Below are 7,500 nucleotides of genomic sequence, written 5' to 3'. Positions count from 1 at the left end.
ACCAAATATATCATCTTCTCTAATAGAAAAATCAAGACCCCAGTCAAATTATCAATAAACAACATCGAAATTGAACGAGTGTACGAGTATAAATTATTGGGAATAACAATAGATAATAGACTCAGTTGGAAACCCCATATAGATAACACAAAAACAAAAATATCAAAATCAATTGCAATATTATATAAAATGAAACATTTAGTAAATAGAAATTCACTTCATATACTGTATTGCTCCCTCATACTTCCATACTTAACATACTGTGTGGAGGTATGGGGGAACACATACAAATCAACCACTAAACCAATCTACATGCTACAAAAGAAAGCAATACGAATTATAACCCAAAGTGATTACCTTGCCCCCACCAACCCACTTTTCATCAGTACAAAAACTCTCAAATTAGAAGATCTAGTGGACCTAAATACAGCTGTAATCATGTACAAGGCACATAATAATATACTTCCACCCTGCATCCAGGAGCTGTTTGAGGCTAGGGAATCCCAGTATGCACTCAGGGGTATGTGTATATTTAAAACAAGAAGTGCCAGAACCAACACAAAAGGCAGGTGTATATCGATAAAAGGGGTGATCTTATGGAATAACTTAGATAGAGAACTGAAAATGTGCAAAACTGTCACTACTTTTAAAAAGATGTTAAAACATAAGCTATTAAATAAATATAAAACTTCACTATGATAATGCACTCAAACAAACAGATAATTATAACCAGTGTACAGAAGAAAAAGTTGAATTGGTTAATGTGCTTCTCCTTGAACATAGTTACGTGCCTGAGTGAGTGTATGTACTGCATGTATGTGTATAAGTGTGTAAGCATGATATGGGAGTTAGTGCTGAGATGAGTATCTACAGTATGTGTATGTAAATCTGTGTGTGAGCCAGAACCTTATTCTGTGACCTACTAGTCACAGAGTATAGTATGATGAAGCACCGGGGTGTAGAAATGGACCCATATTCTGTGGTTAAAAAGCCACACAGTATGGTCTCCCCCGCTTGGTGTTGGTCAATGGGGAACCAGAATCAAATTATATATTTTTGTGCCTGGAAAGTTAATTTTTGAACCTTCATTACTCCTCAAACTAGAGTATGTAAAAATAGTTTTTTGCTTAGAAATGTCTTAGTTTGTTAAAACCTAGGGTTGCCTAGATTTCTTTGTTTTTCTTTTCAATTTATCTGATGAATTAAGCTCTTTGAAGCTTAAAAGGGTAGGCAAAATAAGCCTCTGCTTCAGCCTACACCTTTTCGGTCCCACTTGTATAAGTGGACTCTAATGTATCTAATGTATGTATTTTTTATTTTATTTCTTGCTTTTTCAAATGGACCGAAATAAATATTTACTACTAAAAAATCGCGATTAACTACAGATAAATTAATCGCACCTTTTTTTTCACCGCGGAACGTTTCTCTGGGCGCTTTTCTATAGTACTGAAAACTGGAAATAATAAAAAGTCACCCCATTTTGTGTTGCCTAGAACTGGAGGTCTGACAAAAAACAGTAACAATATGAAGTAAGTACAGCTTTGTGATGTCACTGAGATGTACTTGTTACATGTACTTGTTACTGTTACTAATTTTTTTTCAGACCTCCAGTTCTAGGCAACACAGAATGGGGTGACTTTTTATTATTATTTCCACAACAGGTATATTAATGACAGTAAAATGTTGAAAATTAGTGGTATCCTGTAGTCACTATTCGTTGATTCACTGGGATACCAAAAAACATTTAAAGAAAAGGTTTCTCGCTGTTCTCGGGTTGAATATTGATATGCGATTAAAATGTGATTAATCTAGATTAATTAATCGCAAAGACTCTGATTAATTAGATTAATTTTTTTTAATCGAGTCCCAGCTCTAAAAATATTATGTTAGACTAATTTTAAATTTTTGTATAAATGTCAGACATTTTATGTAGTGAACACGTAATGAAAATAGCAGATCTACAGGCACTATAGTGTAGGTCCCCCCCGCCCGGGGGAGTCCGAGCTAAAAATAGCTTTTTGACGACCACTTGTGTGAAGACATCAGGGTTAGGTGTGTGTGGTCACACAGGGGTTAAGCCGTGTGTGTGTGTGTGTGTGGTGTGTGTGTGTGTGTGTGTGTGTGTGTGTGTGTGTGTGTGTGTGTGTGTGTGTGTGTGTGTGTGTGTGTGTGGTGACAGACAGACAGACAGACAGACAGACAGACAGACAGACAGACAGACAGACAGACAGACAGACAGACAGACAGACAGACAGACAGACAGACAGACAGACAGACAGACAGACAGACAGACAGACAGACAGACAGACAGACAGACAGACAGACAGACAGACAGACAGACAGACAGACAGACAGACAGACAGACAGACAGACAGACAGACAGACAGGGGGAATGGAATGTCACCATGCCACTTCAAAGGCAGCTATAGGTCAAGAGGTCAGAGGGGTCGAAGGAGAAACCTTGCGTCGGTGTCAGAAGTGTAATGTTTAATTTATACCCCGCCGTACGACCGTGGCGTAAATCACACTTTAACAAGAGAGAGATTATTATTATTATTATTAACACAGAGCCACGTCACTCTAGCACACATTGATATTATTATTATTATTATTATTATTAACCCATTCTGACCCGAGATCAGATTCGTTCTTCGATTTTTCAAAAATAGCAGACCTACAAGCTCGTAGCGTGCCACTCGGTGGCGCGCTATGAGCTTGTAGATCTGCTATTTTTCAATAGCTAAAGCATGACATGATGCTAACACCAAAATGGGTTCCCGTTCAGAATGGGTTAACACAGAGCCACGTCACGCCAGGAGACATTGATATTATTATTATTAAAACACGCAGCCCGCCAGAACTGTAGTAACCATTTAGGATTACATTAATCGTCAAGCCGTAGCCTGTATACGTTTTCCAGGGTTAATAATACACTTTAATCCATGTTTTGATCCGATCGAATCGTTAGCCGTCGCTCATTAGCATCACGGTTGAAAGTGGGACAGTGGCAGCGGCCATTTTGAAAGATGGCATCCACACTTGCACTCTATATTGTGCTGCTTTCAGACGCCACACACAGCATCGTGTCATTGTAACATCCGGTTACGGATGTCATTGTAACATCCGGTTACGGATGTCATTGTAACATCCGATTACGGATGTTTGGCCCTTCAAAATAAGGGTTGCACGCGATGAACCCTTGGCAATGCGCAATAGATGCCGTCGAAAATGACAGATTTTACATTTGCCGAAAATAGCCGATCTGCGAGCTCGCGGCGCGTTGTCGTGAGCATCGAGGCACCGCCAAAATACATTTTAGTCGATTAAATCACCTGTAGATTCAGTCGACGAAAGTCTTATGACATTTAGTCGACTAAAACTAGACTAAAACACCGTTGTAAGGAGAAGCATAGAGTATAACACACAGCAGCTGCATGTCTCTCTCAGAGTGCAGTGGCATTCATTCTGTGATTACATAAATATGTAAAAATGTTGTCATTTTTTCAGCCAAATACAACGAGACTGAGCGTTGGGGGGGAGGGTGGGGGTGGGGGGGTGTGTCAGCTACAGGTCAGGAGGTCACAGGGGGGGGGGGGGGGGGGGTGCGTCAGCTATAGGTCAGGAGGTCACAGGGAGGGGGGGGTGCACGGCCAAAATAAGTTTGCGACCGCTGCTCTATAGGCTATTTAGTTTTACGCCTGTTTAGTTTAGGTTGTGTAAACCTGCTCCGTGTGCGTGTGTGCGTGTGTTCGTGCGTGTGTGTGTGCATCTGGCTCATGCATGTTGACATCCCCCCCCCCCCCCCCCCTAAGAAGCAGTAAATTCCTGAAGGTCAGGCTGGCGGGGAACGTGAACCACGCCACGTGTTTTACATTGTTTCCACATGTTAAAAACACGCAGGGCTTTTACCACCATGTTTGTTATGGACACTTTATATACTATACACTTAAAAACACCGGGGGTCCAGTTACCGCCGGAAAGGCCTCGTTAAGCGTCGTTACCACTGTCACAAACTGGTGTTTTCATCTCAAGGACCCCCCCCCCGCCCCCCCCCCCCCCCCCCCCCCCGAGCTTGTAGATCTGGTATTTTTCAATAGCTACATAATGCATAACATAATGCTTAAAACACCTGAATGGGTTAAAATACAAGTAATGCATTATTAGGCTATACAGCTATACGGACCCCCATTTAATGGCATTATTAGGCTATACACGTCCTTGATCAGGAGACATTGGCATAATAGCCTATATAGATTATAGGTTTGTGTATACTGTGTATATATATAAACATATGCTATGTTGGATGTATCTATTTGTTATTTTATTCTTATTTTTTATCCTTGTGTTTTATCCCCTGTCTTCTTGTCCTTTGTATGTGATATGGACCTGAGTCTGAAATAAAGATTTATATATACAGCTATACGGACCCCCATTTAATGGCATTATTAGGCTGTACAGCTATACGGACCCCCATTTAATGGCATTATTAGGCTGTACAGCTATACGGACCCCCATTTAATGGCATTATTAGGCTGTACAGCTATACGGACCCCCATTTAATGGCATTTCCATCTCTGGGCCCCCCGATTGATATTGTAAAATCTATGTTCATTTAACTCTGAGAGTGTACATTCTCAGGGCTAAACCCTTATCCCTAAACCCCTTATCCCTAAACCGTGGTCCCTAAAAGTGGTTTAGGGATAAGGGTTTAGGGATAAGGGGTTTAGGGATAAGGGGTTTAGGGATAAGGGTTTAGAGATAAGGGGTTTAGGGATAAGGGGTTTAGGGATAAGGGGTTTAGGGATAAGGGGTTTAGGGATAAGGGGTTTAGGGATAAGGGGTTTAGGGATAAGGGGTTTAGAGATAAGGGGTTTAGGATAAGGGGTTTAGGGATAAGGGGTTTAGGGATAAGGGGTTTAGGGATAAGGGGTTTAGGGATAAGGGGTTTAGGGATAAGGGGTTTAGGGATAAGGGGTTTATGGATAAGGGGTTTAGGGATAAGGGGTTTAGGGGTTTAGAGATAAGGGGTTTAGGGATAAGGGGTTTAGCGATAAGGGGTTTAGGGATAAGGGGTTTAGGGATAAGGGGTTTAGGGATAAGGGGTTTAGGATAAGGGGTTTATGGATAAGGGGTTTAGGGATAAGGGGTTTAGGGTTTAGAGATAAGGGGTTTAGGGATAAGGGGTTTAGCGATAAGGGGTTTAGAGATAAGGGTTTAGGGATAAGGGGTTTAGGGATAAGGGGTTTAGGGATAAGGGGTTTAGAGATAAGGGGGTTTAGGGGATAAGGGGTTTAGGGATAAGGGGTTTAGAGATAAGGGTTTAGGGATAAGGGGTTTAGGGATAAGGGGTTTAGGGATAAGGGGTTTAGAGATAAGGGGTTTAGGGATTAGGGTTTAGGGATAAGGGGTTTAGAGATAAGGGGTTTAGGGATAAGGGGTTTAGAGATAAGGGGTTTAGGGATAAGGGGTTTAGGATAAGGGGTTTAGGGATAAGGGGTTTAGGATAAGGGGTTTAGGATAAGGGGTTTAGGGATAAGGGTTTAGAGATAAGGGGTTTAGGGATAAGGGGTTTAGGGATAAGGGGTTTAGGGATAAGGGGTTAATATAAGGGGTTTAGGGATAAGGGGTTTAGGGATAAGGGGTTTAGGGATAAGGGGTTTAGGGATAAGGGGTTTAGAGATAAGGGGTTTAGGGATAAGGGGTTTAGGGATAAGGGGTTTAGGATAAGGGGTTTAGAGATAAGGGGTTTAGAGATAAGGGGTTTAGGGATAAGGGGTTTAGAGATAAGGGGTTTAGAGATAAGGGGTTTAGGGTTTAGGGATAAGGGTTTAGGATAAGGGGTTTAGGGATAAGGGGTTTAGGGATAAGGGTTTAGGGATAAGGGGTTTAGGGGTTTAGGGATAAGGGGTTTAGGGATAAGGGGTTTAGGGATAAGGGGTTTAGGGATAAGGGGTTTAGGGATAAGGGGTTTAGGGATAAGGGGTTTATGGGTTTAGAGATAGGGGTTTAGGGATAAGGGTTTAGAGATAAGGGGTTTAGGGGTTTAGAGATAAGGGTTTAGGATAAGGGGTTTAGGGATAAGGGGGTTTAGGATAAGGGGTTTAGGGGATAAGGGGTTTAGAGATAAGGGTTTAGGGATAAGGGGTTTAGAGATAAGGGGTTTAGGGGTTTAGGGATAAGGGGTTTAGGGATAAGGGGTTTAGGATAAGGGGTTTAGGGATAAGGGGTTTAGGGATAAGGGGTTTAGGGCGTTTAGGGATAAGGGGTTTAGGGATAGGGGTTTAGGGATAAGGGGTTTAGGGATAAGGGGTTTAGGGATAAGGGGTTTTAGGATAAGGGTTTAGGGATAAGGGGTTTAGGGGTTTAGAGATAAGGGGTTTAGGGATAAGGGGTTTAGAGATAAGGGGTTTAGGGGTTTAGAGATAAGGGGTTTAGGGATAAGGGGTTTAGGATAAGGGTTTAGAGATAAGGGGTTTAGGGGTTAGAGATAAGGGGTTTAGAGATAAGGGTTTAGAGATAAGGGGTTTAGGGTTTAGAGATAAGGGGTTTAGAGATAAGGGGTTTAGGGTTTAGAGATAAGGGTTTTAGAGATAAGGGGTTAGGGGTTTAGAGATAAGGGGTTTAGAGATAAGGGGTTAGGGGTTTAGAGATAAGGGGTTTAGGGATAAGGGGTTTAGGGATAAGGGGTTAGAGATAAGGGGTTTAGGGGTTTAGAGGATAAGGGGTTTAGAGATAAGGGGTTTAGAGATAAAGGGGTTTAGGGGTTTAGAGATAAGGGTTTAGAGATAAGGGGTTTAGGGATAAGGGGTTTAGAGATAAGGGGTTTAGGGGTTTAGAGATAAGGGGTTTAGAGATAAGGGGTTTAGGATAAGGGTTTAGAGATAAGGGGTTTAGGGGTTTAGAGATAAGGGGTTTAGGGATAAGGGGTTTAGGGATAAGGGTTTAGGGATAAAGGGGTTTAGCGATAAGGGGTTTAGAGATAAGGGGTTTAGAGATAAGGGGTTTAGGGATAAGGGGTTTAGGGATAAGGGTTTAGGGATAAGGGGTTTAGAGATAAGGGTTTAGGGATAAGGGGTTTAGGGATAAGGGGTTTAGGGATAAGGGGTTTAGCGATAAGGGGTTTAGAGATAAGGGGTTTAGGGATAAGGGGTTTAGGGATAAGGGGTTTAGCGGTGACGGAAATAGAGCCCTCAGAGTTACAGACCCATAAGGGTCCATTTTGTTCATATAAATATCATTTCGCTGCGGGGACCCCCTGGAACTCCCTCAAGGACCCCTGGGGGGACCCCGGACCCCCCTGAACTCCCTCAAGGACCCCTGGGGGGACCCCACTTTGAGAACCACTGGGTTAGATCACAGCCTACTGTACTACACACTGTATATCCTCAGAACCAGTGGTCCTTGAGGGGGTCCCAGCCAGGTGGTCCCAGGTTGAACCAGTGGTCCTTGAGGGGGTCCAGCCAGGTGGTCCCCGGGGTAGAACCAGTGGTCCTTGAGGGG

General features: G+C 42.6%; 1 protein-coding gene across 4 annotated transcripts in view; it reads right to left on the bottom strand.

Moving 5' to 3' along the window:
- nln (neurolysin (metallopeptidase M3 family)) overlaps window positions 1–7,500 on the bottom strand; it is a 71,200-nt gene that overhangs the window by 30,847 nt on the left and 32,853 nt on the right. The gene's annotated exons all lie outside the window — the stretch shown is intronic.

The sequence above is a fragment of the Protomyctophum parallelum genome (assembly GCF_964188405.1).
Source record: "Protomyctophum parallelum genome assembly, chromosome: 21".
Lineage (NCBI taxonomy): Eukaryota > Metazoa > Chordata > Actinopteri > Myctophiformes > Myctophidae > Protomyctophum > Protomyctophum parallelum.
The sequence above is the reverse complement of the archived record's forward strand: the minus strand, read 5'-3'. Positions and strand labels throughout refer to the sequence as shown.